Genomic DNA, 20,250 nt, shown 5'->3' on the forward strand with positions numbered 1-20,250 from the left:
TTTTTTTTTTTTTGTTTTTTTTTTTTTTTTTTGGAAGTATGGAGCAACGTTCTGGAAAGAAAAATCAAGTTCATTTTGGGGGAAAGATTCGGTATGTTTTTTAGACGGAACGATGGTTGGTCAAAGGGAGGACTCTTGGAGCACGTATTAGGAAGGAGTTGGGTTCACATTCTGGAGGATTATGAGCACGTTTTGGCGGAATTTCGAGGGTTAAGCCATGGATAAGGAAGGTTAAGCACTTTTTGGAAAGAGGGATCGCTATGTTTTGGAGAAGAATGGGGGGGGGGGGGGGGTAGCAACACCAAAAATCTCGAGGACAAATTATCCATTGGGCTTTGGGGAGAAGTTATATCCTCTTCAAGAACAATAGCTAAGGGCAAGTCAGAATGAAAAAACCTACACATAGTCCACTACAGGAGGGGTTGCATAAGTCCTCATATAGACGTCATTCTCCATAGAGAAGCACCGACATGCAGCAGCCTGAAAAGGGAGATAATCGATCATGAGACTCCTTGAGAGGGTGAATAACGCACTATAAGAGGGGCCTTCTCTTACACGCGAATTCAAGTTTCTTCACAGCCACCCTCACGACCACATAGTTTGCATCATGAGAGATCCCTCTTAGCATCACACACCAAGGAAATGGACTATCAATTCAGGAAGCATCACAACACACCATTGGAGAAGTTGGAGTCCACCAATCATGGTTGCAAAGAGGCACACACAGAAGAGGCAACCACACACCACAGTTTGGGCTGCATCTCCCACAAGAAGCAGCAACATGGGACTCCATTGGAGAGAATTCTCCACACACGGTCACATAATGTCACACCCCAATTTTTTTATTATTATTATTATTATTTATTCTTCAACTAAACAATTGATACTCAAATACAATATAAATGCTCTCAAAAATTTAAATGTAGAGTTCCTACTTGAATTTGTTCAAAAAGAGGATATGGAAAACCTGTTATAAAGAGTACATCCTGTATTAAACATTGTGACTATTAAGTTAACAAAATATGTTTTGTTTCACAAAAGAAACTTGTACAACATTAATTTACATATACCAAGCCCCATTGTTTACTACAGGTAGCCCATACTACAAGTGTATCTGACAAATATATACATTACATCATTTCAACAAAAGGTTTACTCTTGATACAAAAGGCATGGCCTCAAAAGACTTTCAATATGAGCAAACAGCATCCAATCACAGTAAAGCATTGCTCAAGCATTATTTCCTGCATAGGTCTTCTGACCTGCATCTAGAGGTGGAAGGGATAGGGTGAGTTCACAGCTCAGTAGGAAAGTTTATAACCATCCTAAGTATACCCTTAAAAACCATGAATTAAACGTTTAATAGCATGCATGATAAACATTTCATAACCATTAACAAATGTGTAATCATGTCAAACATGTATGCATGTGTTTGTTGGTTTCATCATTGCTTTTCCCCATCCATCCTTTCACAACTGATCAATTGCTGACTCCCAACAATCTACACAGCAGATACAATGCTCCACAAGAAACTCGATCAATATAATAATGACTATTCTGGGACATCACCCAAGGGCAAGTCATACCCCGTGTCTTTTGGGACTCATACCCAAGGGCAGGACCAACCCCGTGTCTTTAGGGACTAAAACCCAGGGGCAGGACCAACCCCATACACTCACATCAGAATGTCTTCCTCGAGGGCTTTAGGGACTTTCACCCAAGGACCCACGGTCCCACATAAACAATATATCAAATGATAAGGCCTGTAGCATCACATAAGCACTTCGCCACCAATAAATTCTCTGAATATGATCTGTGATAACTCCATATCCTTCTTGCAATGCAACCCCACCATGAACCATTTCGACCACACAAACCATGAATCTTCATACCAATATACGTTCCAATATCATGGTAACATCTCAATGCAATAAAACAAGATGCAATGACACTTGAAAACATTTTATGAAATCATAGAAATAACATGAATTCCAACAAATAATTCAAGGAAAGAAATCAAATACACCATAGAATAGCATAAAATTCCCTACCTTACACCGACTTCCTTTTTGTGTTTCTTCTAAGTAGGCGATCTTTGCCTATTACGAGGAACTGAAATGAAACAACATAATTTAGGTTTTAGTTTATTGTTGCAAATTTTTAATTCTCACATTCTCTAATCTATATCCTACATGTTTTCAGATCAAATTTGAATTGAATTAAACAATATTTACAATGCATATTAATTTCTCTAATTAATTACCAAACACTAATTATTTTGATTTTCTTAAAGCCTAACCTATTAACAAATCCCAAGTGTCCAAATAACCCAATTCATCACATGTTTACTAATCTATTTTTCAATCAACCCAAATTAAACAAAGATTTATGCTGATCTTACCATTAATAAAATACTTAACTTAAAATACTTTAATCTTTAATTAATTGTGATTCTTAACTAAAACGGATTTATAGCTAATTATACTCAACTTTTACACAATTTTTACCGTTAATTCTTTTCAACATACCATTAGGAACCAAAATAAACGAAAATTACAAAATTAAACAACTTGCTTACCTCAAATCTACACTTTCTCTCTCTAGATTCTCTCTCTAACCCAAGTTGCTGCACGTGAAATGGTGCAAAACGAGCTGCAGCCCCCTTATAAAGGGTCTCCATGCACCCAAGCACGAGGTGGCAGCCCACATGGCTGCCACCAATCCACCCAAGTAGGAGGTGGCAATCCACTAACTCCAATTTCCCAATTTTGCACTTTAATCCTTCAAGTTATCAAAAATAAAAGCCATAATTGCCCATTAGTCCTTTTGGTTTTCATAACCCTAATTAGTCCCTAAGAACCTAATAAGCATGCTTAGATCATTAGCTAATCCCACTTAACCTTAATCAAAGTTTAATTCATAATTAAACATGATTAGCACTAAACTAGTTTTAACATCTAATTAAGCAAGCTTAGAGTTAAGTACTAAAATAATCATTATTGCCTAATTAATTCATTAGCACTAGGTGTTACACATAAAGGCTGCCATACACAATTGAAAAGATATCCATAGGACGTACCATAAGATGGTAGTTGTAGCCGCACGTTGGACTTAAGAAAAGCGGTTGTCACTTTCAATACACCATAAGGGAAAAAAGATTCACACACGCAACAATGGGAAGGTAAGTTGATTTTTTTTTAGTTTGGTTTTTTATTAATTATATATGTTTGAAAATTTATTAGTTTTTAGTTTGGTTTTGATTAATTATATATATATATATATATTGAAAGGTATGATTTTTTTTGTTTAGTTTTTAATTCATCATATTATATTGAAAGGTTTTAATTTCTTTAGTTTAGTTTTTTTAGTTCATTATATTATATCAAAAAGTTAGAATTGTTTTTAGTTTCCTTTCTATTTATTGTATCATATCGAAAGGTTATAATTTTTTTATTATTATTAGAGTTCACTAGATTAATTGTTTTGTAGGATAAAATTTTTATTTTGAAGCTTGTGCCATTTTAGTTTATTTCGTTTAAGTTAATTCAAAAGTTTTATAGTTTTAATTAATTAGTTTAATTCGTTTTATTGATTTGATGTCATGATGTTTTATCTTACAAAGTTTGATAATTGTAGTACTTAATCATCTTATTTTAGGTTTTGTGTTATTAGGTTATTTACCATGCTATTAAAATTTTATCTTGTAAAGTTGGATAATTTTAGTGCTTAATCATCTTGTTTTAGGTTTTGTGTTATTAAATTTTTTTCTCTATGCTATTTAAAGTTCTCATTTTTAGTAATTTGGTAGTTCTTTGGTTTAGATTTTCTTGTTATATTACATGTCTTTGATTGTGTTATTATATTTAAAGTTCTTGTCTTTAGAAATTTGGTAGTTATGAGTTTTTAGATTTTCTTGTTATTATGCATGCCTTTGATTGCATTATTATATTTAAAATTTGCATATTTAGAAATTTGGTAGTTCTTAGGTTTTAGATTTTCTTGTTATTATGCATGTCTTTGATTGCACTATGTTATTAAATTCTCATCTTTGGAAGATTGTTGATTCTTAGGTCTTAAATTTGCTTGTTATTATATTTGTAATTTGATGATTATTTTTATTGAATGTTTCATCCTTAGAAGATTGGTATTTTTTAGGTGCTAGATCTTTTGGTTTTATTTCATGCTATTAAAAGTCTTGATTTTTATTTTTGAAAGCATATTGGTTTGATGGAATCCTTATATGAAAGAATTTTTCATAACTCATCCTTGTTGTCGGTTTCCACTCACCTACTAACCATTTGGATTTAAAATTCGTTTTGATAATTTAGAGTACTTTTCAAAAAATTTCCAAAAAATTTATGATATTCATTACTTCTTGAACTTGATTTTGGAATATTATTCGAGTAAAAAAGATTTTCTTGAAGTCAAAACTATGATAATCTCTTTCAGCATGTTCTATTTAGGCTTACTTCTGTACACTTGAGAGCACTTTGCAAAATTAAATTACTTTTTGATATTTTGAATTTAAATAAATATTTTCCTCAGATTTTTTTACTTCTTAAAATTGAATTTTGAGATATTATTAAAAAAAAATATATGTTTTCTTGAGAGAAAGATGATTTTTCAAATTTGTGCCTACTGCACATGACTTTTTTTGGATAGCAGATAAGTTTGAGGGTTTTAAAAATACTTTCTAGGGCTCTCTAGTCTTGGCTTTATTTATTTATTATTATTATTATTTTGTAAACTAGACAACTTAAAGGACATGTATGATTTTTTTTTTTTTTTTTTTTTATGATTTTAGGAGACTGATTACTACTAAAAAACCACACATTTTAGATAATAATTATCATGAGTTTCATACATTTTGAGTAGTAATTATGCCTAATATACCCAAGTAATACATTGCTACCCTTACAAGAGATACTAATGGTTTTTGTGAAGTTTTGGAGATATTTCAAGGTGATTTTTGAAGTATTGAGTGACAAAAGAGAAATGGAATTGAGGAAGGTAAACAATATGGATGATGAGGAAGAAGCAATGCTTGGACCAAAATTTGGAGCTAAATTGAAGGTGGTTGAGGTGGATTCAAAAGAAAGAAATGGGAGAAATGACAAAAAGAAGTTGAAAAACTATGTTTTTCCATTTCGTGTGATCATGCGAAAGTTTCGCATAGTTATGCGAAATGGACCAGAAAGCAATTTTAGTTGCAACTCAAAGGGAAAACTAAAAACTGATTTCGCATGACTATGCGAAAATTTCGGACAGACATGCAAAATGCTCTAGGAATGAGAAATTGGTGTTGATGCATTTTCCACTTCGCACAATCGTGCGAAATTGTTGGAGCTTGTGCGAAATTGCATTTTTCCAGATTTCTTGGTGAAGAAGCCTCTGAAAGACCTCTTGGATGATGCCAAGTGTCCACTTGAACTTGACCTATAAATAGAAACTTGATTTACTCATTTGGGGGACTTTTAGACATTTTCTAATTGTAGAACTTTCTAGATTTTCTCTTTCTATAGAATTCTCTATTTTCTTTCATTTTCTCTCATTTTCTCACTAGCCAAACATGTCTTGTGAGACCAAATCTCCAAGCATAAGTGGCTAAATCTTGTTTTTCTCGAAGGAGGCAAGATCTATGGTGAATTAGAGAAATTAGCTTGAATTGCAAAGGTAATTTGATCCAATTGATTGATCAATTCAAATCATATATTCAATTTATCTTAAATTATCTTCCAATGATTACTACAATGTAAACTAGTTAGATTCATCAAATTCTTAATGCTAAATTTGATGAGATTAAATAGTTGCATTGTGTGAATCATTGGAATATAATTTAAGATGAATTGAATATATGATTTGGATTGATCTCTTGGATTAAATGACCTAATTTGAAGAGAAATTAGATCTAAATCTAAAGCTAAATCAAAAATCGATTTAGATGAAAATTTAGGTTTTCAATCTAACTTGATGAAAATTGGATCTCAACATTTATTCACCATGAAAATTGTTTTATAGAAAATCCTAACTCCGAGAATTTCATTTTCTATTAATTTTCTTCTATATTTACATTTCATTTTCCTCTCAATTTGAAATCATTGTTATTTTGAACTTTTATCATGAATTGTCAAATTATTTTCACTTAATCACAACCATTCCTTCTTCTCTCATTCAAGCCTTGATTACCAAGAATAATCCATCCTTGTGGATGATATCTAAAAACCACTATACTATAGTAGTATGTATCAAAACCACTTTTTGATTAGGTACAAGCTGCTATAGAGTAGTGGATTGGTTATAAATTTTGTTTTGATCAATAAACGATGAAAAAACCAAACGATCAAAGACCTTTGAATATTTTTACAAATTCAGTTTATGCATGTCACCATTTTCTACCCAGTTTTGGACCTTCTGGAACTTTTGGGTGTTTTTGCTTAAATTTGTTATTTGAATGAGTGTTTGAGTTTTTTTATGTTGTTTCAGAAGTGTAGGAGATGTTTCCTGGAAATTTTTGTAATTAAATTCCACTTCAAGATTTTTTTTTTTTAGGATTTGTTTTATGATGCTTCTTGTTCTGATTGCATGCTAATGATCTTGTACTTTACTTAACTATGCTATTTTTTTGGAGTTATTTGACTTATCCTGGCTTGACTTTGGTTATTGTATCGTGATATAGACTAAATTGAGAGGTTTGCCTTTATTTTTCATGATCAAATGATGTTCCTATATATTAATTTATATTTTTTCTTTTGATAATAGTGTGCTACCTGTTTTGCTAAATGTTTTAATCATAACCCTTGATTTTTTTTTCTCCTTTTTTGGGAGTTATATACATGACTTGTCTAATAATTGGTGTTTTCTTATACTTTGGTCATTTCTATTGTGATATTTAAATACCATGCATGCTAGGATTTCTTTTCTTTAACGTCTGTTATTATAACTTTGATCTAACCTCCAATGTCTTGTGGAAGCGCATTGTTATTCAGGTACACTTCTTATCTTTGCATCTTAATTCCATTAGTTATGTAAAGCTTCATATATGATCATTATCATGCTTAATATATTTTTGATTGCTTGTTTGACTCACCATGTTAGATTTCTTGACTATGGTAAAATACATGTGTGTGTGTGTGTGTGTGTGTTTTAAACTAAATTTGATATCTTATGACAATGCTTAAGTTGTAGCTCAAGTACGCCTATCTTCCTTACTCATGTGATTGATTACTTAGATATATTTGTTTGAATATGAATAACAATCTAGCCAATAGAGACCACTTTAAGGCTTAAAGGGGTGCTACCTCTTTGAGGTACCTTTCTGATAGGTAACCTAATCCTCTCTGCCCTAGACTCAATTTTTTCAAATATAGGGTTTTCCAAAACTTAAGGAGTCATTTTTCTTAGGTGAGTCCACAAATTGGTGACCCCATTGAGGATTTTTTAAGATCAAGCTTGAACACTACTTGAGGACAATATGGTGTTTAATTGGTTGATTTAGTTTTGAACACTACTTTAGGCAAGGTGATTCAGTTTGCTTACTTAATTGTTTGTGATTTAGTTAAAGAAAATAGATTTTTTTTAGAATTGATATTTTGAGTTAAGCTTAATCGTTTTGTCTTGGAAACCATTGTAGGTTCTATTTAAGTTTATTCTTTGGTCCTTTCGTTTCTCATCATTAGGACACAATTCTAGGTTCTATCTAACCTTATTAGTTTGTTCCTTTGGTTTCTCATCATTGGCTCACAATTCTAGGTTCTATTTAAGTTTATTCTTTGTTCCTTTGTTTTCTCATCATTGGAACTCCATCATAACTTCTATATAAGTTTATTCTTAGTTCCATTCATTTATCATCATTGGGACACAATCTTAGGTACTATCTAAGAATATTCGTTTTTTCCCCTTGGTTTCTTATCATTGGAATGCCGTCCTAGGTTCTATCTAAGTTTAATTGTTTGTTCCTTTGGTTTCTCATCTTTAGGACACCATCCTAGGCTCTATCTAAGTTTCTTCTTTCTTCATTTAGTTTCTCATCATTAGGACACCACCCTAGGTTTTGTCCTACTTCATTCTTTTTCATTTCATTTCTCATCAATGGGATACCATTCTAGGTTCTCTCTAAGCTTAATCATTTTTTCCTTTGGTTTCTCATCAATGGGACATCATCCTAAGTTCTAAGTATCTTCTTTGTTCATTTAGTTTCTCATCATGGGGACACCATCCTAGATTCTATCTAAGCTTAATCATTTGGTCCTTTGGATTCTTTTCATTGGGACAACATCATAGGTTCTATCTAAGTTTACTCTTTGGTCCTTTTACTTCTCATCATTAGGATGTCATCCTATGTTCTATATAACCTTATTTGTTTGTTCCTTTGGTTTCTCATCATTGGTTCACCATCCTAGGTTCTATCTTGGTTTTTCTTATGCCTTCACATCATTAGGACACCATTTTAGGTTCTTTCTAAATTTATTCTTAATTCCATTGGCTTATCATCATTAGGATGCCATCCTAGGTACTACTTAAGATTATTCATTTTTTCCTCTGGTTTTTATCATTAGGACACCATCCTTGGTTTTATCTAAGCTTAATTGTTTGTTCATTTGGTTTCTTATCATTGGGACACAACCCTAGATTCTATTTCAATTTATTCTTTGTTCATTTGGTTTCTCATCATTGGAAAACCATCCTAGGTTCTATCTCAGTTTATTCTTTATTTATTTGGTTTCTCATCATTAGGACGTCATCATAAGTTATATCTAAACTTAATTGTTTGTTCCTTTGGTTTTTGAACATTGGGACACAATCTAAGGTTCTATCTCATTTTATTTTTTGTTCATTTCGTTTCTCCTCATTTGGGTGTCGTCCTAGGTTCTATCCAAAACTTAATCATTTGTTCGCTTAGTTTCTCATCATTGGGACACCATCCTAGGTTCTATCTAACCTTAATCGTTTGTTCCTTTGGTTTCTCATCATAGGGACACCATCCTAGGTTCTATCTTAATTTATTCTTCGTTCCTTTGGTTTCTTCTCATCATTGGAATGTCATCCTATGTTCTATCTAACCTTAATTGTTTATTCCTTCACTTTTGCATCAATGCAACACCATCATTAGTTCGATCTCAATTTCTTCTTTGTTCATTTGGTTTCTCATCATTGGGACGTCATTCTAGGTTATGTCTAAGCTTAATTGATTGTTCCTTTGGTTTCTCGACATTGGGAAACAATCCAAGGTTCAATCTTATTTTATTCTTTGTTCATTTCATTTCCCATAATTAGGACATCATCCTAGGTTCCATCTAAGCTTAATCGTTTGTTCGTTTAGTTTCTCATCATTGGGACACCATCCTAGGTTCTGTCTAAGCTTAATCATTTGTTCCTTTGTCTCTCATTATTAGGACGCCATCCTATGTTCTATCTAACCTTAATCGTTTCTTCCTTTGCTTTCGCATCGATGCGACCCCATCCTAGGTATTATCTCAGTTTATTCATTGTTCATTTGAATTCTCATCATTTGAACACAATTCTAGGATCTTTCTAAGCCTAATCATTTCTTTCTTTTGTTTCTTATCAATTGGGACATAACCCTAGGATCTATCTCAGTTTCCTCTTTGTTCCTTTGGTTTCTCATCATTGGGACACCATCCTAGGTTCTATATTTATCCTTTGTTCCTTGTGTTTCTCATCATTTGGACACCATCCTATGTTCTATCTAACCATAATCGCTTCTTCCTTTGCTTTTGCATTAATGTGACACCATTTTGGGTTTTGTCTTAGTTTATTCTTTATTCATTTGGTTTCTCATCATTGGGATGCTATCCAAGGTTCTGTTTAAATTTAATCGTTTATTCCTTTGGTTTCTCATCATTGGGAAACAATCCTAAGTTCAATCTCATTGTATTCTTTGTTCATTTTGTTTACCATCATTGGGACACCATCCTAGGTCTTTCTAAGCTTAATCGTTTGTTCATTTTGGTTTCTCATCATTGGACACCATCCTAGGTTTTATCTAACCTTTAATCATTTGTTCCTTTGGTTTCTCATCACTGGGACACCATCCTAAGTTCTAAGTTTCTTCTTATTTCCTTTGGTTTGTCAAAATGCGGGCACCATCCTAGGTTCTATGTCAGTTTGTTCTTTGTTCATTTTGTTGCTATGGAACGCCATCCTAGATTCTATTTAAGTTTAATTGTTTGATCATTTCGATTCTCGTCATTGGGAGACAATCGTAGCTTCTATCTAAGTTTATTCTTTGGTCCTTCCATTTTTCATCATTAGGACGCCATCCAAGGTTCTATCTAACCTTTTTCATTTGTTTCTTTGGTTTCTCATCATTGGGTCGCCATCCTAGCTTCTATCTTCATTTATTCTTAATTCATTTGCTTTCTCATCATTGGGGCACCATTTTAGGTTTTATCTATTTTTATTTTTATTTCCATTGATTTATAATCATCGGGACTCCATACTTGGTACTACATAAGATTATTCATTTTTTTTCCTTTGTTTTCTGATCGTTGGAATGTCATCTAAGCTTAATTTGGATGCCAAAGTAGCAAAGAATAAACTAAGATAGAACCTAGGCCGGCCTTCCAAAAACGAGAAACCAAAGGACCAAATAAGTAAGTTTAGATTGACCGTGCATAGCATCCCATTGATGAGAAACAAAAGGAACAAACGATTAAGCTTATGTAGAACCTATGATCTCGTCCCAATGATGAGAAACCAATTGAACAAAGAACCTAGGATGACATCCCAATGATGAGAAACCAAAATGAACAAAGAATAAACTAAGATTGAACAAAGCAAAGTGACGTAATGATGAGAAATCAAAGGAATAAAGAATAAACTAAGATAGAATATAGGATGGTGTCCTAATGATGAGCAACCAAAGCAACAAACAATGTTTAGATAGAACCTAGTTATGCATTCCAATGATGAGAAACGAAATGAACAAATAATAAATAGAGATAGAACCTATGATGGTGTCCAAATAATGATAAACAAAAGTAACAAAGAGGAAAACTTAGATAGAACCTAAGATGTGATGATGAGAAATTAAGGAGGAAATAAGAAACTTAGATTCGACCTCGGATGCAGTCCTATTGATGAGAAACGAAAGGAACTAACATTTAAACTTAGATAATGTAGGATGGTGTCCCAATGATGAGAAACCAAAGGAACAAACATCAAACTTAAATCAAACCTATGATGGTGTTCCAATGTTCAGAAACAGAAGGAAGAAATGATTAAGGTTAGATAAAATATAGGATTGTGTCAGAATGATTAGAAACCAAATCAACAAACGTTTAAGCTTAAATAGAACCTAGGATAGCTTTCCACCTATCAAAAACCAAATGAACAAAGAATAAACTGAGATAGAAACCAAAATGGTTTCCCAATGATGAGAAACAAATGTAATAAAGAAGAAACTTAGATACATCTTAGGATGGTGTCCCAATGATGAAAAACCAAATGATCAAAGAATAAATCGAGATATAACCTATGATGGTGTCCCAAATGACAAGAAAAAAAAAGGAGCATATGATTAGGTGCAGAAAGAACCTAGGATGGAGTCCCAACGATGACAAACCAAAGGAAAAAACAATTAAGCTGAAATAAAACCTAGGATAGCGTTCCACTTATCAGAAATCGAATGAACAAAGAATAAACAGAAACGGAAACTAAAATGGTGTCCCAATTATGAGAATCAAAAGTAACAAATAAGAAACTTAGATACAACTTCGGACGGTACCCAATGCTAAGAACCCAAATAAACAAAAATGAATTGATATAGAACCTAAGATGGTGTCCCAATGATGGGAAACCAAAGGACAAATTGATTAAATTTAGAAAGAACCTAGGAAGGCTTCCCAATATTGAGAAATCAAAGGAACAAACAATTATATTTAGATAGAACCTAGTTACACATCCCAATGATGAGAAAATAAAGTAACAAAGAAGAAACTTAGATTCAGGCTAAGATGCAGTCCTATAGATGAGTAACAAAAGGAACTAACGTTTAAGCTAAGATAGAACAAAGGATGGGGTCCCAATTATAATAGAACCTAGGATAGTGTCCCAATGATTTGAAACCAAAGAAACAAACATCAAACTTAAATCAAACCTATGATCGTGTCCCAATGTTGAGAAAGTAAAGGAACAAACAATTAAGGATAATTAAAAACTAGAATGGTGTCCCAATGATTTGAAACCAAAGAAACAAACATCAAACTTAAATCAAACCTATGATCGTGTCCCAATGTTGAGAAAGTAAAGGAACAAACAATTAAGGATAATTAAAAACTAGAATGGTGTCCCAATGATGAGAAACAAAACTAACAAAAAAGAAACTCATATAGAACTTAGGATGACGTCCAAATAATTAAAAACTAGATGAACAAAGAATAAATTGAGAAAGAGCCTAGGATGATGTCCCGATGATTAGAAACCAAAGGAACAAACGATTAAGCTTAGAGAAAACCTAGGATAGCGTTCCATTGATCAAAAACCAAATAAATAAAGACTAAATTGATATAGAAACTAGAATGGTGTCCTAATGATAAAAAAAAACAAAAATAGTAAAGAAGAAACTTGGATACAACCTAGAATGGTGTTCCAATGATGAGAAACCAAATGAACAAAGAATAAACTGAGATAAAATATAGGATGGTGTCCCAATAACAAGAAACCAAAGGAACAAACAATTATCTTTAGATAGAACCTAGTTTTACATCCCAATAATGAGAGACAAAATGAACAAAGAATAACCTGTGATAAAACATATGATGGTGTCCCAATGATTAGAAACCAAAGGAACAAAGAAGAAACTTCGATTCACCCTACGATGCAGTCCTATTGATGAGAATGAAAGGAACTAACGTTTTAGCTTTAGATAGAACTTAGGATGGCATCCCAATAATGTGAAAGTAAATAAAAAATGAATAACATTAGATAGAACTTAGGACATTGTCCCAAATATGAGAAACCAAAGGAATAAGCATCAAACTAAAATCAAACCAATGATGGTGTCCTAATATTCAGTAACTGAAGAAACAAATGATTAAGGTTAGATAGAACAAAGGATGACGCCCCAATAATGAAAAACCAAACAAAGAAATAATAAACTAAGATAGAACATAGGATGCTATCCCAATGATGAGAAACCAAAGGAACAAAGAAGAAACCTAAATAGAAGCAAGGAGGGTGTCACAATGATGAGAAACCAAACGAACAAAGAATTAAACTTATACATATCCTAGGATGTCTTCCCAATTATATGAAACCAAATAAACAAAGAATAAATTGATAAAGAACCTAGGATGGTGTCCCAAAAATTAGAAACCAAATGAACATAGAATAAACTAATAAAAAACATAGGATGGTGTCCCAATGATGAGAAACCAATGGAACAAACGATTATGCTTAAATAGAACCTAGGATAGCATTCCACTTATCAGATACAAAATGAACAAAGAATAAAATGAAATAGAAATTAATGGTATTGCAATGATGAGAAACCATATGACTAAAGAATAAACTGTGTTAGAATCTTGGATGGTGCCCCATTTACAAGAAACAAAGGAACAACCAATTAAATTTAGAAACAACCTAGGATGGTGTTCCATTGATCAAAAACCAATGGAACACAAGATTATGTTTAGATAGAACCTAGCTTTGCCTCCAAATGATTTGAAACGAAATAAACAAAGAATAAACTGAGGTACAACCTATGATGTTGTCCCAATGATGAAAAACAAAAGTAACAAAGAAGAAACTTAAATTAAACCTAGGATGATCTCCCAATGTTCAGAAATTGAGGGAGCAAAGGATCAAAGTTTGATAGAACCTAGGATGGTGTCCCAATGATGAGAAACTAGATGAAGAAAGAAAAAAGCTGAGATAGAACTTAGGATGGTTTGCCAATTATGAAAAACTAAAGGAAAAAGAGAGAAAAACATATAGAAATTAGGTTGGCGTCCAAATGATAAGAAACCAATGGAACAAACGATCAAGTTTAAATAGAACCTAGGATAGCATTCAACTGATCAAAGAATAAATGAAATAGAAACTAGAATGGGGTCCCAATGATGAGAAACAAGTAAGAAACTTAGATACAACGGAGGATGGTGTCCCATTCCTGAGAAGCAAAGGAACAAACAATTAAATTTATAAACAACCTAGGTGTCCCAATGATAAGAAACCAATGGAACAGAAGATTATGTTTAGATAGAACCTAGTTTTGCCTCCAAATGATGAGAAACGAAATGAACAAAGAATAAGCTAAGGTAGAACTTATGATGCTGTCCCAATGATGACAAACAAAAGTAATAAAGAAGAAACTTTACATAGAACCTATGATGGTGTCCCAATGATAAAAAACCAAATGATGAGAGAAGAAGCTTAGATTTAATCTAGGATGCAGTCCTATCGATTAGAAAATAAAGGAACTAACATTTAAGCTTAGATAGAACCTATGATGGCGTCCCAATGATAGAAAAGCAAATAAACTTATATAGAACCTAGGATATTGTCCCAAGGAACAAAACATCAAACTTAAATTAAACCTAGGATGGTCTCCCAATGATGAGAAACCAAATGAAGAAAGAAAAAAAAAATGAAATATAATCTAGGATGGTGTGCCAATTATGAGAAATTAAAGGAAAAGGAAACAAACTCGAATGGAAATTAGGCTAGCGTCCAAATGATAAGAAATCAATGGAACAAATGATTAAGTTTAAATAGCACCTAGGATAGTTAGACACAAAATGAACAAAGAATAAAATGAAATAGAAACTAGAATGGGGTCCCAATGATGAGAAACAAATAAGAAACTTAGATACAACCTAGGATGGTGTTCCAATGATGAGAAACAAATAAGAAACTTAGATACAACCATGGATGGTTTCCCTATGATGAGAAACCAAATGAATAAATAATCAACTGAATTAGAACCTTCGATGGTATCCTTATGATGAGAACCCAAATGAATATAGAATCAACTGAGTTAGAACCTTGGATGGTGTCCCATTGACGAGAAGCAACGGAACAAACGATTAAATTTATAAAGAACCTAGGATGGTGTGCCAATGATGATAAACCAGATGAAGAAAGGAAAAACTGAGATAAAATTTAGGATGAAGAAAGGAAAAGGAGAGAAATACGGATAGCAATTAGGCCGGTGTGCCAATGATAAGAGACCAATGGAACAAACAATTAAGCTTAAATAGACCTAGGATAGCATTCCACTAATCAAACACAATATGAACAAAGAATAAAATGAAATAGAAACTTGAATGGTTCCCCAATGATTAGAAACCAATTGAATAAAGAAAAGAGTTACAACCTTGGATGGTGTCCTATTGACGAGAAACATAGGAACAAATTATTAAATTTATATAAAAACTTACGATGGTGTCCCAATGATGATAAACCAATGGAACAAAAGATTATGTTTAGATAGAACCTAATTATTCCTCTGAATAAGGAGAAACGAAATGAACAAAGAATAAATTGAGAAAAAAAAAAGTAACAAAGAAGAAACATACATTAGAACCTAGGATGGTGTCCCAATGATGGGAAAGCAAATAAACATAGATAGAAAAACCTAGGATATTGTCCCAAATATAAGAAACCAAAGGAACAAACATCAAACTTAAATTAAACCTAGTATGGCCTCCCAATGTTCAAAAACCAAAGGAATAAATTATTAAAGTTGGATAGAACCAAGGACGGTGTCCCAATGATGAGAAACCAGATGAAGAAAGAAAAAACCTGAGATGGAACCTAGGATGACATGCCAATTATGAGAAACTAAACGAAAAGGAAAGAAACACATAGAAATTAGGCTAGCATCCAAATGATAAGAAACCAATGGAACAAACGATTAAACTTAAATAGAATCTAGGAAACCATTCCACATATCATACAAAGCATGAACTAAGAATAAAATGAAATAGGAATTAGAATGGTGTCCCAATGATGAGAAATAGAAGTAACAAATAAGAAACTTAGATACAACATCTGAGGGCATTCCAATGATGGGAAACCAAATGAATAAAAAGAATAAACTGATGTAGAACCTTTGATGGTGCCCAATGATGAGAAAAAAAGGAACAACCGATTAAGTTTAGAAACAACCTGGGATGGTGGCATCCCAATGATGAGAAACAAAATGAACAAAGAATAAACTGAGCTAGAACATAAGATGTCCCAATGATGGGAAACCAAACTAACAAACAAGAAACTTACATAGAACCTAGGATGGTGTCCCAATGATGAGAAACCAAAGGAACAAACATCAAACTTAAATTAAAACTAAGATCATGTCCCATTGTTCAAAAATTGAATGAACAAACGATTAAGGATAACTGAAGAAAGAGAAAACTAAGATAGAACCTAGGATAGTGTACCAATGATGACAAACTAAAGGAAAAGGGAAGAAACATAGATAGTGCCTAGCATCCTAAAGAAAAAAGAATAAACTGAGATAGAACATAGGATGGTGTCCCAATAATGAGAAACCAAAGTAACAAAGAAGAAACTTAATAGAACCTAGGATGGTGTCCCAATGTTGAGAAACCAAATGAAGACAGAAGAAACTTAGATTCAACCTAGGATGCATTCCTTTTGATGAGAAATGAAAGGAGCTAATGTTTAAGCTTAGATAAAGCCTAGGATGGTGTCCCAAAGATGGGAAAACAAATAATAAACATAGATAGAACCTAGGATACTGTGCCTGTGATGATAAACCAATGGAACAAACATCAAACGATGGTGACGGAATGTTCAAAAATCAAAGGAACAAAAAATTAAGCTTAGAATCTAGGATAGTATCCAAAAGCTGAGACACCAAATGAAGAAAGATAAAACAGAGATAGAACCTAGGATGGTGTACTGATGATGAGAAACTAAAAACACAAATAAAACCAAGGATGGCATCCTAATGATGATAAACCAAACAAACAAACAATTAAGCATATATAGAACCTACGATGTCTTCCAATGATATGAAACAAAATGAACAAAGAAAGAACCTAGGATGATGTCCCAATGATGAAAAAGCAAATGAACAAATGATTAAACCTAGGATGGTGTTCTATTGATGTCAAACTAAAAGGATGAAAGATGAAACTTAGATTCAACCTAGGATTGAGTTCGATTGATAAAAAAAGAAACTAAACAATTAAGCTTAGATAGAATTTAGGGTGGCATCCCAATGATGCAAGGGCGAATGGAGAAAGAATGCTCTAAAAGATAGAACCTAGGTTGGTATCCCAATGATGAGAAACCAATCAAAAAAATGATTAAGCATAGACAAAGCCTATATAGAACCTAGGATGAGTTTCCAAATATGAGAAATAAAATGAACAAAGAATAAACCGAGAAAGGACCTAAGACGGTGTCCAATTGATTAAACTTAGATACAACCTATGATGGCCTTCCAACTATGAGAAACAAAATGAACAAAGAATAAATTGAGATAGAACCTAAGATGGTGTCACATTGATGCAATAGCAAAGAAAGAAATGATTAAGGCTAGATAGGACATAGAATGACATCCCAAGGATGAGAAACCAAAGGAATAAAACATAAACAGATATAGAACCTAGGATGTTGTCCCAATGATGAGAAACTAGAGGAACAGACGATTGAGTTTATATAGACCTTGGATGGTGTCCTAATGATGAGAAACAAAATGAACAAAGAATAAATTTAGGTAGAACCCTGGATAGTGCCCCAATGATGACAAACCATAGGAAGAAACAATGAAGTTTAGATAGAATCTAGGATAGACTCATAATGATGAGAAAGAACTAATTTAAGATGGTGTCTCAATGATGAGAAACCAAATGAACAAAGAATTAATTCGCATAGATTAGAAACTAAATTAACCTAAGATCAAAGGATGAGAAACTGAACGATCAAAGAAGATACTAATATTGAACCTAAGATCGTGTCCCCATTGATTAGAAACCAAAGGAACAAATGATTAAGCTCAGATAAAACCTAGGATGATGTCCTCACAACAAGAAAACAAAGGAACAAAAAATAAACTGAGATAGAATTTAGGATGTTGTCCCAATGACGATAATCCACACGAACAAGGAATAAATTGTGGTTGAACTTAGGATATAGTCCTAATGATAAGAAACCGAAGGAACAAAGAAAAAACTTGGATAGATCCACAGATGGTGTCTCAATGATAGAAAACCAAATGAAAAAACAATTAACTTTAGATATAAACTAAGATGGTGTCCCATGCTGAGAAGCTGAAGAATAAATGATTAAGCTTATATAAAGAATAGAATGTCAACCCAATAATGATAAATCAAATAAACAAAGAATAAATTGACATAGAACCTAGGATGGTGTCCCAATGATGAGAAATTAAATGAACAAGGAAGAAACATAGATAGAACCTAGGGTGATAAGACCTAACGAACAAACGATTAACCTTAGATAGAACCTAGAATGGCTTACCAGTGATGAGAACCAAAGGAAAAGAGAATAAATGGAGATGAAACCTAAGATGGTATACCGATGATGAGAAACCAATTGAAGAAAGAATAAACTAAGATAGTACCAAGGATGGTGTCCCAATGATGAGAAACCAAATGAACAAAGAATAAATTGAGATAGAACGTAGGATGGTGTCCCAATGAACAAATAATTTAGTTTAGAAAGGACATAGAGAGGTGTCCCAATGTGAGAATAAACTAAGATAGAAAGTAGGATGGTCTCCAAAGGATGAGAAATCAAAGGAACAAAGATGGAAGTTTGATTGAACACATGATCGTTTCCCAACGATGATGAGAAACCAAACGAACCAATGATTGAGCTTAGATAGAATCTAGTATGTTGTCCCAATGACAAGAATCCAAAGGAAACAAAGCATAAACTGAGATCGAACCGATGATGGTATCCCAAGGTTTAGAAACAAAATTAACAAAGAAGGAACTCACATTAAACTTAGGATGGTGTCACAGTGATGAAAAACTGAATGAACAAAAAATAAATTGACATAGAACGTTGCATTATGTCCCAAAGATGAGAAGCCAAAGGAACAAAGAATAAATTGAGTCTGAACCTAAGATAGTGGCCCAATGATGAGAAACCAAATAAACAAACAATTTAGGTTAGACAGACCCTAGGATGGTTTCCCATCCAAACGAACAAACAAAAACTTAGATTGAATTGAGGATAGTATCCCAATCAAGAGAAACCAAAGTAACAAATGACTAAACTTAGATAGAATCTCTACGATTAAGTCCCAATGATAGAAACCAAAGGAATAATGAATAAATGATTAAATTTAGAATAAGTCTAGAATGGCATCCCAATGATCAGAAAGAAAAGGAACAAAGAATAAACCAATAGACAACCTAAGATAGTCTTCAAATGAGCAGAAAAAAAAAATGGAACAATGACAAAACATAGATAAAACTTAGGATGGTGTCCCAATGATGAGAAACCAAAGGAACAAATGACTAAACATAGATAGAACCTAGGATGGTGTCCCAATGATGAGAAACCAATTGAATAATTGATTAAGCTAAAATAAAACTTAGGAAGGTGCCCCAATGATGAGAAACAAAAGCAACAAAGAAGAAACTTAATTACAACCTAAGATTGTCTCAATGATGAGAAACCAATTGAACAATTGATTAAGCTAAAATGAAACTTAGGAAGGTGTCCCAATGATGAGAAACCAAAGCAACAAAGAAGAAACTTAATTACCACCTAAGATTGCGTCTCAATGATGAGAAACCAAAGGAACAAAGAAGAAACTTAATTAGAACCTAGGATTGTGTCCCAATAATGACAAATCAAATGAAAAAAAAAAAAGAATAAACTCAGACAAAACATAAGGTTAGATAGAACATAGGATGGTGTTCCAAGGATGAGAAAGCAAAGGAACAAAGAATAAACTAAGATAACACCTAGGATGGTGTACCAATGACGAGAAACCAAATGAACAAACGATTAAGTTTAGAGAGAACCTATAATTGCGTCCAAATGATGGGAAACAAAAGGAATAACGAATAAGTAGTGATAGAACCTAGCATGCTGTTCCAATGAAAACAAACCAAAGTAACAAAGAGGAAACTTATATAAAATGTAGGATGGTGTCCCAATGATGACAATCCAAAGGAACAAAGAGTACACTAACATAGAACCTACCATATTGTCCCCATCATGAGAAATCAAAGGAACAACGAAGAAACATAGACTTAGGATGGTGTCCTAGTGATGAGA

At 32.9% G+C, this 20,250-nt stretch overlaps 1 long non-coding RNA gene across 1 annotated transcript; it reads right to left on the minus strand.

Annotated features, from left to right (window-relative positions):
• Window positions 1-1,163: 1,163 nt before the first annotated feature.
• LOC117909865 lies at window positions 1,164-2,623 on the minus strand. Its single transcript, XR_004650476.1, has 3 exons — window positions 2,579-2,623; window positions 2,052-2,112; window positions 1,164-1,268 (listed from the first exon to the last, which is right to left on the minus strand). It is a non-coding gene; the product is annotated as an uncharacterized LOC117909865 (long non-coding RNA).
• Between the last annotated feature and the right edge of the window lie 17,627 nt (window positions 2,624-20,250).

Source organism: Vitis riparia, unplaced genomic scaffold (assembly GCF_004353265.1).
Source record: "Vitis riparia cultivar Riparia Gloire de Montpellier isolate 1030 unplaced genomic scaffold, EGFV_Vit.rip_1.0 scaffold447_pilon_pilon, whole genome shotgun sequence".
NCBI lineage: Eukaryota > Viridiplantae > Streptophyta > Magnoliopsida > Vitales > Vitaceae > Vitis > Vitis riparia.